This window comes from Anguilla anguilla, chromosome 7, assembly GCF_013347855.1.
Source record: "Anguilla anguilla isolate fAngAng1 chromosome 7, fAngAng1.pri, whole genome shotgun sequence".
Classification (NCBI taxonomy): Eukaryota; Metazoa; Chordata; class Actinopteri; order Anguilliformes; family Anguillidae; genus Anguilla; species Anguilla anguilla.
The window spans coordinates 15429529-15446704 of record NC_049207.1 but is presented as its reverse complement, the minus strand read 5'-3'; the positions used below and the strand labels follow the sequence as shown (position 1 = coordinate 15446704).

At 38.9% G+C, this 17176-nt stretch overlaps 1 protein-coding gene across 2 annotated transcripts in view; it reads right to left on the bottom strand.

Annotated features, from left to right (window-relative positions):
- sema3ab (sema domain, immunoglobulin domain (Ig), short basic domain, secreted, (semaphorin) 3Ab) overlaps positions 1–17176 on the bottom strand; it is a 115767-nt gene that overhangs the window by 63024 nt on the left and 35567 nt on the right. The window lies entirely within an intron of this gene.

Genomic DNA, 17176 nt, shown 5'->3' with positions numbered 1-17176 from the left:
AAAAGATAACATCAATCATCAGAAAATTCAAGCCCAGTTACTGTACATTCAGCATATTTCAGATTTCTACAAGCTACAGTCTGAGAAAACTGTATGGAATTTAAAAATGACTTCTGTGACTAGGGGCAACATTTCAGTGTAACACTGACAAAATGGAAAATGATCTATAAAAAGTCAGAGTGTGACTAATGGGGAACAGTCCTCTGGATTTTACTAGCTGTACTGAAGCAGTAACCACTTTAGCCAGTGCTACCACAGAGCAATTATTTATCCCACTAACAAACCTCAGGTCCCAGCAGCCTCTGCCCCCTGGGGTGGCCCCGTCACCCTGTGGTCTAGAGGCTTTACGCCACCCTGGGGTTTATTTGACAGGGGCTAAGATTTTCTCATTTCTGAGGACAACTAATTTTTTTATTAATTTTTTTGTGGGGGGGTTAGTGCTTTTTAGGATGGTTGCTAAATGCAGCCATTTGCTTCTGAGAGAAGGCAATGGAGAACTGTAATGTACATCAGGCTGACAGCAAAAAGGATAATGGAATCCAGTTTGCCTTTTGTGTTCTCAAGTACACACTTACACATCAATCTGTGGTAATTATGGGGGAGGGAGAAAACAAAGAGATGGGGGATTTAAGTGAATTATTAAAAATCCTCATCAAATTATGTACGTAAGAGGGTGTGATGTGATGATTTCAGTACATTTATCCTTTTATCCTTCCGTGACAGGACATTTTCCATATCACCGTGAGTGTATTGAATGGTACAGAATGTGAGAAATTAGCCGTAAAACGGAATGTCCTCCATTTCCCCGAATGAAATGTTTATAGAACATTCTTTGAGTACTCGTCTGCACTGTACCAGAGATCCTGCAGTGATTTTAAATGGCATGTGGTCTCTGCACTGTCAGAATAATTACAGCACATGCCAGCAACACTGAGGTTATACCCAGGGAGTACTACAAACTGAGCTTCTGTTAACTCTGTTTGGAAGATTTTTGTGCACATGTTGCTCGTAAATTCATAGATTAACATAAAAAAGAGCCTTTTGCATTTGGACCAAAATATATTTGGAATTAATTATATAAACCTAACGGTCAGTTTGCCACATGTGTTCCTAGATTTATTTTATTTTATAAATAAGAATATATATGCACAGATTTAAAAACCCTAAAGGGCTAATAGGATGGCAATCTCAGACAAAGGCAATACATTTAACAAAGAGAGTTGTGTAGTATTCACTCACTTGATAAATGAATAAATAAATAAATAAATAAATAAATAAATAAATAAATAAATAAATAAATAAATAAATGAAAAGGAATAATGAGGAAACTAAACTTAATTCAATTAATTCAGTTTGAGCTATGAATACATTAATGGTAGGGAAGAAAAAAATTAGCACCAGCTGGAATTGAGAACGATTTAAGAATGATTTGTTTAATAAGACAAGGTTTTGTTTGATACAATCCAAGGTAGAGTAGCTCTTAAATACCATACTGAGTTTGTCCCATAATATTGTGTAAAAGAATCTGAGCTTTTCATGCATCATGCAGGACTATAAAACATAGTACCAACAAAGGCAACCCAACAAAGGGTGTCATAAGGACAGACACAGCAAAGGTACAGTGAGCAATGCAAGGTATCACAAGTGGAAGTTAATTACAGTAGATGGCAAGAGAAAAGTATTGAAACTCACATATCAGCTTCCACAAATGTTCAAGTTGGAAGAAAAAGCCAATTTATCCGGTGATTTTTCAGTATATCTGACATCAAATCCATCAAGCCTTTACTGAAAGCAGCAAGGGAAATCTGAGTCAAACTACACTCCACCTAATGAGGCGATCTCCAGCCTGCTTCACTGTTCTCATCGCTATCATTTAATGTTCACAAATGTCAAACTTTGACACAGTCTGCCTTTTGTAGTTGATGTGAAGAGGCCAGTAGAGATTTCAGAAACCATCAGCAGAGTACTGTTATTCCATCTCAGAACTTCCCTGAAATGCCAGTCATAGGTGATTTTAGACTGTGCAAGGCTAATTTGACATTTAGATATATTTTGATGTGAGCAAAAAAATGCTAAACGCTATTTATGTACAGTAATGCCAGTTGAAAGCGACATGGCAAAAAATAAATCCATAAATGACAAATCCGTGTAAAATAAAGTGCTGTAATTTCTACATGGTGAAACCAAAGTGTATAAAAATACCCTTAAATAAAAGCAGCGAATGTGCACTTTAGCCACATGTGAATTGTTTCATTACAAATCTAAAATATATTTCATCAATGCATGTAACTTACACATATAACTATTAGATTTTTTTTTCTGGAACCGAACCATAAAATATTTGAAAATGAACTCAAGGGAACGTTTCCGGATGGGGAAAGGAAACACACTGAGTCAGCCCTCTTTTTATAAATGCTTGTTTGGTCCAACCATACTTTCCCCAAGGTACATGTTCACTTAAGGTTAAATTTATATTATTTCAGTTTAACTAAAGGGCTAAGCTAACTACACGAGGAAGTTCTTTCTCTGATTACATCTGCTATCTTAAGTTTCCTCACTGACCAGTTGTTAAAGGGTATTACTGGGTAGGCCACACTCATGGCTTTCATACCACATCCATTCAAAAGTGCGCCACACCCTGTGACCTTTCATATCTAGTATATCCACAAATTTCATCTCTTACTCAAATGTCTCAGGCTACAACTCCATGTCAGAGCACTGATAATTAACATGGTACTGAATGCACAGTGTGCAGAATAGCACAATGTGCCTCACTGCAGAGAATAGTCACAACTTCTGTATTCCAGTACAGTGAACATCTCTGTCTGTGGTCATCCCTGCTTGCCTCCGTTCTGGACAAAGTAAAAAAAAAAAAAACATCATGAAAGGAGGACAAACAGTCCACTCACACAAAAGGAGACAATGAATTTAGACACCATAATAGTTTAGGCCATATTCAGGAGAGGTAATTGCAGTGTATATTTTCAAATTGGATACGTACTTGATTTATTTATATTCCCTCAAGGCATGATCTGTTCCACATGAAGTCTCTTCATCACAGGCTATCACTCACAAGTGTAAATAAAGCTTTGAATTCCTGCCAGTACAGAACTCCATTGTTGGAGCACGTATTTTAAACAAGCAAGTTCATAAGAATCACAGGGTTTTCTGTTTAGAATGGTTATTTCAACATAAATCCAAGTGACCCTTCTACTGCAAGCATACACCGCGCTGTGCTACAATTCCCACAGTTATGCTTCTGAGGTGAGGGGCTGCGGTTCATTTAACTACCTTGTATTTTCTCTCACCCATTGTTGTAATACGGTTGACTTTGCAATCTTATTTTCCTTGTAAAACAACCTTTTCTATATCGAGCAGTGGGCAACTGTACTGTGTGCTATTGTATATTTATTATTTCACTTCGTCAAAAGAGAAAATGCTCTCCTGTCAACATGTCAGCAGAGCATAAAGTGTCAGAATTGGCGAAACAGCTCATTTCCTTCTGTAGCCTCTTTGGGACCAGGGCTGGTAACCAGGTGCTAACGAGGGTACAATCACAGCAGTTCAGTGGCTGTACAGCCTGCCATATGTACACTCAGTAAGGGCTTTAAACATTAGGCAATTTGAAGAACCTAGAAGAAATGTCTTATAACTGTCAACAAAAATAAGAATGTGGTATATTTATTCCATATTTCTAAAGTGCAGAACAGAAAGGTACATATGCCAGATCAAGAGCACATTTCACAAAGCCATTCTCTTCTTTTGATATCCATTTATGTCATTCTGTGTCCTCAATAACACCGATTTATCACTTCGCTGTATGGCACAGTACTATACTTAGGCAAGTCTTTTTCATGAAACTATTTTTTTCTGCTGCTGTAGCCTTTCAGTCACAGAGGCTCATCTTCAAAATAAAAAGTCATGTCGGAAATGTAATTTCAATTAAAAACCAAAAAAATTAAATAAAAATAAAGGCCGGGGAGATGTGGGGGGGGGGACTCTTCAGATGCAGAAATGCCAGTCAGTGTAGAGTCAGAGATTTCAGCAGCCATGTATCCCAAGAGCATGGACAGCACAGGCTCACACAGACACCAGAGCTATCTATTTCACTTCAGCAGTTCATATGTGCATTAATGCTTTGTGTGTGTGTGTGTGTGCGTGCATGTGAAAGTCCCTGCAGCAGTGTGCTGTTGAGTGACATTAGTCACACTATGTAAACCACGGAATGGGGAGGCGGGCCCTGCCTGAGGCACTCCCCTTTCAACACTCAGTGCGGCCATGTTTCACACAGATGCTGCACGCAAAGCACTGACTTCTCCATAACCCCTTAAAAAACAGCTTGTCCTCAAGTAGAATTACTTTGGGCCATTTAGCGATAGATTCAATCCAAGTACAAAACTCTTTATATACTGTATATAGATATATAGCGTGTTTATTGACTAAGGTTTATTTTCATAACTTGTTGACTCATCCTTTCAAAGAAGATTAATGCTGTAATGCTTATGTGTGCGAGAGTGCAGCTCTATCATTTCAGGAATGTGATTCTGTGATAGTGAGCAGTACCTTTCAGGTTCTGCCCTATTTGCAGCTCCTTCTCAAATCATTTGAAGCTGAAGGCTAAAGCCCTGACTACTGGGTGAACACCTCTGTATATAATGTCCCCAAGCCTTACATCAGCTTTTCTACACACTGCTGGCTCCTATATTAGCAAAATAGTAGCAACAAGGAACATGTATTTGCAAAGAAATACTGTCTCATAAACCATAACCGCTTTCCAACTTATATATTTGAAATATGTTCCTCACCCATAAGCTTTGAGACCTGCGCCACGCTCGGAACCAAAAGAAACATGGAGAGAGATGCCATTTGGGCACAATGCCGCAGGTGGAGTCGTATTTGCAGAGTGCACTCAGTCTGTTGGAATGGAAGTGATGAAAAAGCAGGAGATGGTAGGGGGGACGCTGTCAAAATTGTGCTGTCCGGGCAAGTGGAAGGGTGGGTGGAGCCCAGCCTGCCAAACAGGGCTTTGTGAATCCCTCAGCCCTATCTGAGTGGCCCATCCCAGGATACGTGAGCGCCGCAGGGGGAAGGCTGGAGGGGGTCACGCACGCTGCATCCGCAGAAAGGAGAGAATCTGACACCATGTCACAGTTTGCAAACAATGCAGCTCGTCCACTGCAGGAGAGGTCAGATGGCCTGAACCAGGAGATGATTTGTTTCTTTCGACATTCATCAAAGCTTTGGGTGGGGAGGTGGTGGAAAGACTGCTCTAATTCTACAATGGCCTGGTGAATCCAAAAAGTAACACAGAGGTCAATTGTCTTCCGTACAGGTTTGATGCTTTTCTCAGGGGCGGCTGTTAAAATTATGGGCGCATGTACCCATTTCCACAAAAGAATATGCTGGAGACAAAAATACATGCAGACATTCAGGACTCCACCATACATAGCTGAGTTGAGGATTAAAATATAGAGGGTGGTATTAGCCAGGTCTCCTGACAAGTTCCCTCAAGACTCCTCTAGCCATGATTAATTACACATTAGGGTACCTGCAAGGCAACCTTAAACATAATCTATGACATGCTACCTTTGTTTTTCTGGAGTTGCAGGCTTGGCTTTGCCTGTTACTTAGTGTGAGGCAGCTCAATAGTGTATGGTGGAGTGTGTGTTTGCGTGCCTGTGTGCATGTGTGTGTGCGTGTTGGGGTGGGGGGGGGGGGGGGGGCAGGTTTAGGTCTTGTCTCAGTGATTGCATACACTTAACACAAATGATTAAAAGAATTAGCAGCACTCCTTGGGGCTACTTAGGGCAGCTCCAGACTAGGCCATTCCAATTCCACAGCTTTTCTTCACAAGGATCAGTGGAGGATGGATTAGCAAACCTTTCACCCCACAGACTTCAGGAAGTAATTATAGAACATCTCACTGCGCTCCTGGGAGTCTCAGCCAGCGTGAGGCAAGTGTTGGATGAGGCTTGTGAGCATTCTCTCTCAAATTTAATATATCATCACAGTTCAAGAGACTGAAAAATATTTCAGTCCAGTCCAGAACATACTGTCAGGCTATTCAATCATTCAGCATCTGTCCTAAAATTAGACTAAAATTGAAGCATGTGCTTCTTTTTCTTAGCTTTCTCACATCACATTATCTCACTGACAATTGAACAGTATGCAGAGATTGATATTCCATGCAGTATAATGGTTAGGAAACTGGGCATACAATTCAAAGTCTGCGGTTGTGATTCCTAGCTGGTGCGTTGCCCTTGTAACCTTGAGCAAGGTACTTAACCTGAATTTCTTCAGTAAATATCCAGCTGTATAAATGGATCGCATGTGAAAACTATTTAATCTGTGCTAGTCAATCTAGACAAGCTCATCTGATAAATATTGCAATGTAATGTATAACAGACATATTGCCTTTTCGGTTTCAGACCAGAACACTGCATATTCCTACATTCTTTCTCTGTCTGAGAAGATTGAATTCTGAGGTAGGCCAGGATAAAAGCCACCAATGTTCCATAGCTCTCTAATAATTTAGAATTTAACTGTCAGCAAACATGCGCCATGATTCCTGTCCCAGATCAGAGCCCAGACAAGGCTGTCTTGCCCAACTAGTCACCTGAGTGAGAATTCAGGAATCAACGCTAAAGTGGCAAGCCAGGTAAATACGTTTTACCATGAAGCAGCTCCATCCATTCATGCAAATACCACTGATCATATGAATAAGGCTTAAGAGTTTCCATACCTATGAAATTTTTTTGACTTGCCACATAGAATAGAATAAATAGAATAAATAGCCTCATGTTCTGTTCTGATTTATTGATTGCGTTTGTGTGTGCGTGTGTGTGTGTGGTAAGGGGTGGGTGAAAGGGGTACAATATTTAACTGTGAATATAAGTTGGGTCTATTTTGTAATATAATACACTACATGACCAAAAGTATGTAGACACCTGTCATCCAACATCTTCTCCAAAATAATTATGGGCACTGATATAGAGTTAGTCCACTCTTTGCTCCTATAACAATACTCTTCTGGGAAGGCTTTATACTATATTCTGCAGCATCGATGCAGAGATTTGCAATGCTCCGGGGTATTGTCATGCTAAAACAGGCAAGGGCCTAGCCCGAACTGTTGGGGACGCACAAAATCATCTAGAATGTGATTATTTACTGTACAATTAAGATTTGCCTTCTCTGGAACTAAAGGGCCTAACCAAAACCATGAAAAACAGCCCCAGACCAAAGGATGTCCACATACTTTTGGTCATATAGTGTGTGTACTTTAAATACCTAGCACAGTAAATTATAACCATTTTCCAGGTATAAATGTGTGGTTGTCTGCATAATTTGATACTCTAAACTGAAACAAACGAAACTGTTACTTCTGTTCAATGCATGTCAAAGGAAAATGGTTGACAGTGCCAAAAATCAGGCAGAGAAGTGGTGACAATAGACAGTGAGGGAGGGAGAGAGAGAGAGAGAGAGAATGCAAGAGTGTGTTGACAGTAAACACTCTGAGTGGCAGGTCAGTTTTCGGGGGGTGGGGCGGGGGGGGTGAAACCAGAGGAATCTGCAGCCTCTCCCACGTAAGTACAGAGTGCCAGAGCGCAAATCACGGCCATACAGCGATGAAGGACCTAAATGTGCAGGGAGAGAGCATTACAAAGCCAGAACACCGAACACCCAGTGCCCTGCACTGCTTACTGGCTACTTCAGAACATGATGTCACAGAACTCACAATACCTTCTTCACTTTTCACCAGCAGACACACTAAGCACCCTACCTTGACATAGAAACCATGGTGATGGATGATAATTGCCTTTTTAGCAAATTTACACACTTGAAACTGAAGCACCACCCCCCCCCCCCCCCCACCCCCATATAATCAATCACTTTATACAGCCTAGTAAAACTGTCTGTGTGTCACTCACTTTCAGCATGGATCTCTATAATAATTTAGCACCTTATTATATGAGTTGAGCAAATAGTATTTACTGTACAAATCCATAAAACAGTTTTACTCTGTATAAACAGTGGGAAAATAAAGGCGGACAATTGCATAATAGGTTGAATAGGTTGTTTTGAATTGCTGTTATAAAGAAAACAAGTCAACACTTGAAACAAGAATTAAAACAGATGTGTTGACACCACAGTTCTGTGTTTTTGGCTGCCTTCATTTTGGGCTGTAAATTTAAGGAATCTGTGGCTTTTGCAGAAATATTTTTTTGTCCCATAAAGGAATAGGCTAACTCAAGAGGGAAAACATTGCTTGAGGTTTATATCAACAATCCTGAGGGTAACATTCTAAAGTAGCACTTAGAACAGGGTTTTTAGAATATTTCTCAGAAATGGTACAACTCAGTTCATTAGACGCAACACTACATAGGGAAGTCATAATTTGGCAGTGTGAAAAACTATTAATTTGATTTTGCATAGGATTGGTCACTAATAAATTTCCATATCTTCATAAAGCCTAAATATTAAATCCTTAGGGCTCTGAAAATTCAGACTATATCCTGATGATGCTGATCATATCACAGCTTCAGGGCTGTGATACTGTGCCCTTTTTCCTACAATAAACCATGCACTCGTTGTACGGAAAGGGAAAAGAGGTTCAATGCAATAATTATTCTGATGTGGACAGAAATCTAATCAGGAACCCAGCCGTACAGTATCACACCACCAGCATGTACTTTAAATACTGCGTTTCATTGCAAGTTGCCCACAAATTGAAGCTTCTTTAGAGAATGAGCAAACACAGAAATAATGTGTATGGGAATTGTCAATATTCAAAATAAGTACAATGCAAGTTGAAAAGTCCTGAAAAAATGGGAACATTCATGTATCACATCCAACATCAATGCACCACAATCTAAAACAGTGCTTCTCGCAAACAAAAAGTTGTTTGAGAAGTGATTCAGTTTTGAGTAACTGCATTAGTACAGGTATGAACGGAACTTAAAGAGAAGAATTGTAAATTCACATAGGGTTTAAAGATTTGCAGTTAGGGTGATTTAACTACATCCAATAAAGCAGAAGGGCCTCAGCAGATATCGCATTTTATTGGGTGAGGGGGTTAGTAAGCGGTTATTGACTTCTCTTGATCTAACTCCTATATGCTTCTGTGAACCTCCGTAAATGAAAAGCCATTATGCTGTGAATGGGATAAGAATAAGCAACGTGTGTGCTGATATTCTGCAGACCATCCATCGCATTGCACCATAAAAGGCTATTTGTTTATTAGGGTGCAGTACTATCCCTTGAAATCTGTAAGACTATATGAGATGCACATGTAACATGAAAACATCAACCCAACCCATATGGTGTTCTTGGAACCTCGTATATAAGAGTGGGATTATCAGACTAGGCCACAGGGAAGTGCCTTGTCAGTCAGGTAATCAAAGATTCAATTCAGTCACCTTCATCAGAATCAGGTAAACCGACTATAACTTATGAATACATATTATTTTCTTTTAAGTTTTGTTCCCTATAGTGACAAAAAGTTGGAAACAAGCCATGCGATCTTCTAATAAATCAGCAACTCTGGATTATTGGACTGTATTAATGTGGGTGATGAAATGTATATGGGACACTGCACCTCACCAGTGACCAGGGTGTACTTGCTCAAGGAGGTTGCATGGAGAGCTGTTTCAAAATAGGCCCAGGTGTGTAGTCTGTTACATAGCACAGCTGTAATGAGGTGTGTTTGGCATTTCACGGCTGTGCAATTCTCGACTTGGAGCAGTTTCAGAGGTACATCTGATTGAGTTCCGAATCATCAGCTCTGGGTCAGTTTTTCTGACTCAGATCCTGTTTTACACAACGAGCCTAATGAAAGCAATGATGAGTGCCTCTTCGGAAGAGCCAGAAACGATCCCAAATTTAGTTTGTCAGAACTAGCACAATACTTGCTGCTGTACTTGCATATTTCTAATTCACATTTAATATGCTGATGTCATATCTGCATGTATTCTTCACATGCAGTACCTTCAATTTTTCTCTATGCAAAAATGGGAAAGTTTGAATGCAATTTTGTATGCTATGCACAAGGAGCCTCTTTAATTTTAATTGTTCAGTGATTTTTCCCCAGTTAATTTCACAGCAGTCCCACACATGTGACCTGGGTGCTGTTGAAACACCGTGCTGCTCGGTATGTGAAATGATTTAAACCATGGGCTGGGGCCGAGTGATTGCCCTCATGTTGACTGTGAATGGAAATCAAAACACACAGCGAGGCTGTGCAGCTATAACAGCCAAAAGCTCTTGGGGCAATGATTGGTAGTTACAAGATGCTGTACTAGCTGTGTTGCGTTGAAAGTTCAACTGAATCGCCTGTCTTTGGAACTTCACAGTCCGACCATTTGAATAGGAGCTGGAGAACTCCAGCCAGACCAGGACCGACTGCAGAGTGCATACACTCCAGAAAGCTGTCCACCTTCAGAAAATACAAGCACTGAACAATTACATTTGATCCCTGTTGAAAGTCCCTCTACAAACAGTTCTACATTCCTCTTCTCTCTGAGCTAGGAGCACAGCAACATGAGGTCACCTTATTGTATCAAAGCTTTGGCTGAAAGAAAATGGAGTGTGAGCGGAAATACCAAAAACGCAAACATTCCTCGCCTCATTGCCACCCGTGTGACCCATGGGGAAATCACTGCGCTGGTGACAGTCAACGTTTGGCCTTGAAATGAAACTGCATTAGTCTCTCTTCAAAATATGCAATGCTATAACTGAGTAATCATACTGAAAAATGAGCAGAAATAGCTAGAACTAGACCACAGAATTTGGGGACTCTATCTAATTGTTTTGTCCCACTGTCTCAAGGAAGTACAGATCATGAAACAATTCTTGGAAAAAATGATTAATGAATTGTAATAATCATCATGTGGTTTGGTGGAGTATGGAAATCGTCATGCTTCTGTCTTTCTTGGTCTGCTGAGTAACATACCACTCTGCCAACATGGATACATGCAGAGAAGCTCTTTTAAACATACCCTTATACAGAACTGGACATTTCACATTGGGATTTCAGTTTAGGATCTCATCTACATTAGGGTCTTTTCACCTGCCACCTTGCATCGAGAATGTCTTGTTCACTACAGAAACAATCTCCCTATTGTTTCAGTGACTGTACTTTTAGTTCTTACAAGACAGTTGCAGGGTGTTTATTTCACATTTGATGAAACAGAGACCGCATAAGAAATTACAGAGCAATTCAGGCTGAGGACCGAGTACATCCTGGCAAAGCGGTCCATGTTAGCATTGAATTTATCATCTGATGGGTCCCCATTTCATTACACTTTAGAGCTCATTGTTGCTGGAAATGTCAGTGCAACAATGGCACTTCCTGCTTATGTAAAGTAAGCAGAATTCAAAGCTACTAATATCCCCTAGGCATCATAATGGCAGATGGTGAAATACAAATGACCAGAGCTCGATGACTACAGCAGAGGGGAATCACTCAACACAAATGGCTCGGTGAAGGGCAGCCAAGCCTGTTCTGTATCACACAGGTCTCTTTGCGTGGATGGCAATTAGAGTAAATGCACAAAAGGGCCGCATTATGGAAGCGGCTGAAACCGTACCGTACGGTGCACTCAACGGAGAACGAACAGCTGCACAATATCTATTTCTGCTTAATGGCGCACGCTTCTCTGTGCCTGGATACCGTGCCAAGCCCAATGGCCGCCTGTCGTCACCTTCAACAAATCTCCTTGGAATCATCCAAATACAAACAAAAGGGCCATCTTTCAGCGGACCCGCAACCCTGTTGCACAATTATCGCTCCATTCGAACCGTTAATTACACATACCTGAGGGCTCTCACCTTAAAAATGACAACTTACATCAGAATGATCAACAAAGGTGGAATTCCTTTTTTCTTCTCCTCACGGTCTATGATGGGGAAAACAGAAACAGTCTCAAGAGGCTAAATAGGTGCATACAAGGAAATGCAAAAGGACAACAATATCAACTTAAATGTGATTATACAAGCCCACCAGGCCTTTGGATGTGTTCCTTTCTGATAGCTGTGCTTCACTGACTGGTTGGACCCTCTGTCAGTTTCTGAATGGATTTTTAAAAAAGTTGCATTTCAGTTACATGGCCTAGGTATTGAAGGCTGTTCCTATAGGAAGCAGCTGCCACTTTCTGCTCCTGTTTGCTATTAGAAGTCGCACAATAGGAAAGATAGACACCCAAATAGTGCCAGAATCCCTCATCCCCTCAGGAATCATTGCTTCATATTTGAACAAAATGTAGGCTGTTGACACTTGAAAGGATCTGTTTTCAGGAGGTTGCATACAAAGATGTTCTGTTTACTGACCACATATTTATGTACTTCACTCACCCATATCAAGCCTAAAGGAATATAACAAAGTCAATCTGAGGAAAAAGTATATCAAAATATTGGTGTCATTCCTCTTTTATATGAAACTGACATATTTGGATCAAGGACCATCATTACCAGGTCAATACATAAAACACTGTTGTTGAAACATCCAAGAATTGAATCCCCTTTAGGGTCCACCAATTTTGATAGATTGATCTCAGATGACAGATTTGTGGGAGGCAACCATTCCTAGCAGAGGGCACCATTGGAATTCTATTGACCTCTGCATTATGTTAGAGGCAACAGATTGAAATTGATAGATGTTTAACCAAAACACATGTGACGTCTTGGACTGCACCTTCATCCTGTCCATCAGTTTGAAACAAAGAGCCTTGATAAATGTAGTTTGTTACGAGACAAAGCATGTGAAATGCACATCAATCTTTCATATATATTTAAGGGCAGATAAAATATGAAAATTGACATAGTCTTGATACAGACTTGTTTTGATATCTCCCCAACATTAAGGGATTCAATAAGTTTACTTTCAGAAAGAAATCATATGGAGTTCTGATATTTATAAGAAAATGCCAAAAAGAAATATCTATAAAGCAATGATCTGTACCGATTTTGATTCCTCCTCATTTTAAATAGTCTATTGTCTAATTTCCCGAGAGAAGTTGATAGTTATCAGAAGAAGATCCACAGACTGAGGACTGCTTACTCAGGCATTTAAATTAATTGACACTTACATGCTGTAAAGAGCACTTTCGGGGAAATCAATACCGCTATTTTCTACTTAGAAAACCCAATTCCATCTAATTAATTTTCTAATTTCCTCCCAGAACCCAATTGATTCTCCAGTCAAAAAAGTCAATTTGATCTTCTTTGTACTGAGATTATTGTTTCCAAATCTTTCATTGTAGCAGCTGCACTTATCACCTATTTGTGCAAGTATTTGTACAGCTTTAATAGTCACTTTTCCCAGAAACATTATCAAAGTGGTGGATCTTCCCAGACTCAGCATTCTCACAAGTTGTGAGAAACATAAATTTCATGTAAAGTCATATCTAGAAATAACTTTAAATTCGTATAATATTTTAAGTATTTCATTTTCTTGTGTGAACTATGAACAGTATACAGTAAAAATGTATATTTAAAAAAATTTATATACTTATAACATGCTGCCATACAAAAAATGCAATGCATTGCAATGTAAAAATGCCAGAAGGTGACCTTGGAACTATCAAATGTCATCTCATCAGATTCTGTCAAGCAATTATGGAGACATGATAAGCTCAGAGATGATAAAATATCAACCAATCGTCCAGCTTTATAACAAGGGGCTTGAACAGACTATGCTGATTCTGAGATAGACAGTCCAGAGAGACTGAAGTTGGAGCTTTAAAGCAGTACCAATGTACATGCACAGCATTTCACACTCAAATAAAATCTTTATTAAATCCCTGACCAGAATATCAAAACCACCCAGGCCACAATCTTCATTTAACTGGTCTGAGTAACTTGCACATGTGTCCGGTGGGTGGAGTTTTATGAAGGTGCTTTTTGCTAGACATTTGCTGACATTGGTTATTTCTGTAGTCTCCTAAACATTCTGCAGCAGGAGATCTGCATGCAATTAGGGGCTCGCTAAATGCAGTGTGAGGCACTACACCCACTGTCTAGACTTATTAACTGACTGGTTTAGAAGAAATACACAAAACTTTGACTGGATTAATACCCACCATAAATTAAACTGTAGGTGATGTGCTTTATTACAAAAAGTAAGAATTTCATTAACACAGTTAAGCCATTTAATGGCTGGAGTCGATGCTCTTTTGCTCCAGGGTGTTTATCTATCGACTGCATTGATGGTTCTTTATTAAACTGATTGAATCCATTTCTCTTTCTCGACATTACTGGGGTGGAAGTAGAATATAGATGATGGAATTAAATCAGCAAAGTTTCAAGTACAATGAACTGCAGAATGTAGAAACATCTAACATAAACATCAACTGTGAAATATTCAGGCAACACTCAGCATTCCTACAGTAATCACTAACCACAATAATGACCATTGGAGACACAGGAATTATAAGGTTCCATTCACAGACAGCATGGCTTTCACATATCAAGCCTCAGCATTTTAAGTAACATTTTGCATAGTAGCATTGTTTTATAGTACAGGCATATACATTGTTTTGGTCAATTGAATATTTCTATTAAAAACAGTAGATTTAACATAATAAATTGTCAACATAAATTTATGAACTTTGTACTAGAATAACTGAGAAACTATTACAACTGAACTGACACTGTTAAACTTAGAATCCTACTGTCAATTTCTTCAAAACTAAAATACCTGAGGAAATAGAATGGCTAAATTAAAAGCAAGCTATACCCAATCCATAAATACATGTATTGTGCTAATTCACTTGACTTTGGGTGTCTCAGCAAAAAATAGCATTGTCAGGTGCATTTCACAGCCACACACAGTAAATGGGAAAGCACTTCAGCAACATAATTTCTAAAATTATAATAGGGCATTCTATAATGTTCTGCAAGGTACACTGTGCCATAATATAAGGAAAGAACACAACACACCTGGAAACCAACTATCATTTTTAACTCCTCAACACTGTGACATAAACATGTCACAGTTTTGAAGAGTTAAATAGAATGTAAAATTGTAAAATGTGAGCATAATCTTTAGAGTATGAAAATAACAAATATTTTCACAAATCTATATTATACTATCATTAAAGTGTTTAAAATATTGAAGCGGAACATGGGATTGTAAGGAGCTGTTTCAGGGAACACCATCATGTCTGAAATTTGGGATGCTTGAGAACAAATTATCAGGAAGAGAATGCAGGACTTAAATTCTGGAATGACAAATGATCTTGTGGAGTAGTTAATGGCGCTTAAACCACTGTATAAAATTATTTAAATAGATATAAAAAGACCATTATTAAGAACCACACAGGAAAAGGTTCATTGTTAAATCAATTCTGACAGAGTCCAATAGGGAGCAATTGCAATCTATCAAAGTAAAATATATTCCATCAGAGCTAATTAACCATTTTACTGTGGAATTCTGATTTCTTGTTGTAAAGAAAGAAATATTCATTTTCTTTTTCAAAGTTCAGTAAGGGCAAATTCTTTATTATTTCTATAAATGTAACATACCAGCTAAAACCTGTGAGCCTCAAGACCCAGTGCTAAATTATGTGAGACCTTTTGATGAAGGTGAGGGAAATGTTGTGGACAGATAATCTCAATAAACCCAGAGCAACCGTTACTGCACAGCTCACTTCATTATACCAGCTCATCATAGTCTGTTTCCAGATACTGGAATTTTAAATGCAAGAGTCCAGATAGATAAAACAATACAAAATGCTCATTGGAAAAGGGTGTTGCTCAAAATGAACTCTGCAAGTGTCTGCACATCTGAATTCTACTTCCTCGGTGAAGACTGGTTTGCATTTCTATGCTACCATGCCTTGGACATTGAAAAAGCCATGTTGAAATGCATATAAGAGATCATATTTGATATAATAAATTCACTGCACTACCAGTTCTCACCTTTTAGAATAAGAACGTTGTTCTGGCATTTCTCTAAATCTATTGCTTCTAAACAACAAAAGGCTCAGAATAGAATCAACTCTGATAGAGTATTTTTTACACTAACATGACACCTTTTAACCAGTGTAAACTCACATAAACTTGATGAACACCTAGAATTTTATTGTGTGGTGAGTCAAGAGACAACCATTCTGCATCTTTATGTATCCCATAATGTGTCAAATGTGTAAAAAAAATAAAATAAATAAATAAATTAAATTAAAAAAAAGGTTAGCAAGCAATAAAGAATAAAGAATTATCTCCTACTACACTTATGAATGTCTTTTTCACCAAAAAAGGATGATTACAGAGCACATTCAACTATTATTTGGATCAGTGTAAAAAATAAGCAGCGTGAAAAGCAGTCAGTTGTTCAAGGCAGATGGAACCTGCAAGAAAGGTCCAAGCTGACCTGTGCGAATATTGCTTTGCCCCAGACTTTTAAACTTTAAAAGATTGCTTTTTCCCCCACCCACCCCTGAAAGATCAAAGGAGCCAATGTCAGATAGGGTACATCTGGTTATGATATCTCTGCCCTTCCTGGGAAAACAGACCCACTTCATTCTGCCATTAACTGTCTCTTTAATAAATGCCTCCATGATGAATTTACTCGGACCAGACAGAGTGACGACTGGGTTAAAAATCAAAGCGAGCAATTAAAAATATCACAATCATCTTTGATCATTTTAAACTAAATATTTAAATGCTCAAATACGGAGCTGCATAAAACATAACAGGCCATCTGACAAAGGTATGCCAACAGCTGTGAGTTGTGATGTAAATTCATCAATTGGTCATGCCATTGTGTAAGTGCTGATCAAAAAGCAAATCCACCCGGAGAAATTTTCAAATTGCTTGCAGTTGCACACACATAAACATGTCATAACATTCTAAAATATGACTGGTGTGTTATAAATCTTACTTAATCAACATTTCCGCCTATCACGTGTGTTCATTTTCCTTCAAGATCCCTTTCATTTTCAGATGTCTGGTATCAAATCCTTCTCAAACAATAAACCATTTCTGTAACTGCCTCAAGGTGACAGAGGCATAAAATTGCGCACAGGATGCTGAGGACACGTTTTCATAAAGCACAGTGAAAGCCAACAATAACCTGTCAGAAAAGGTCACTAACGTCCCATTTACTGCAGCCCCAAATAACTGACATTATTTCAACCCGCAATTGGCAATATACGTCAGAGCAATACAAATAGACACACAA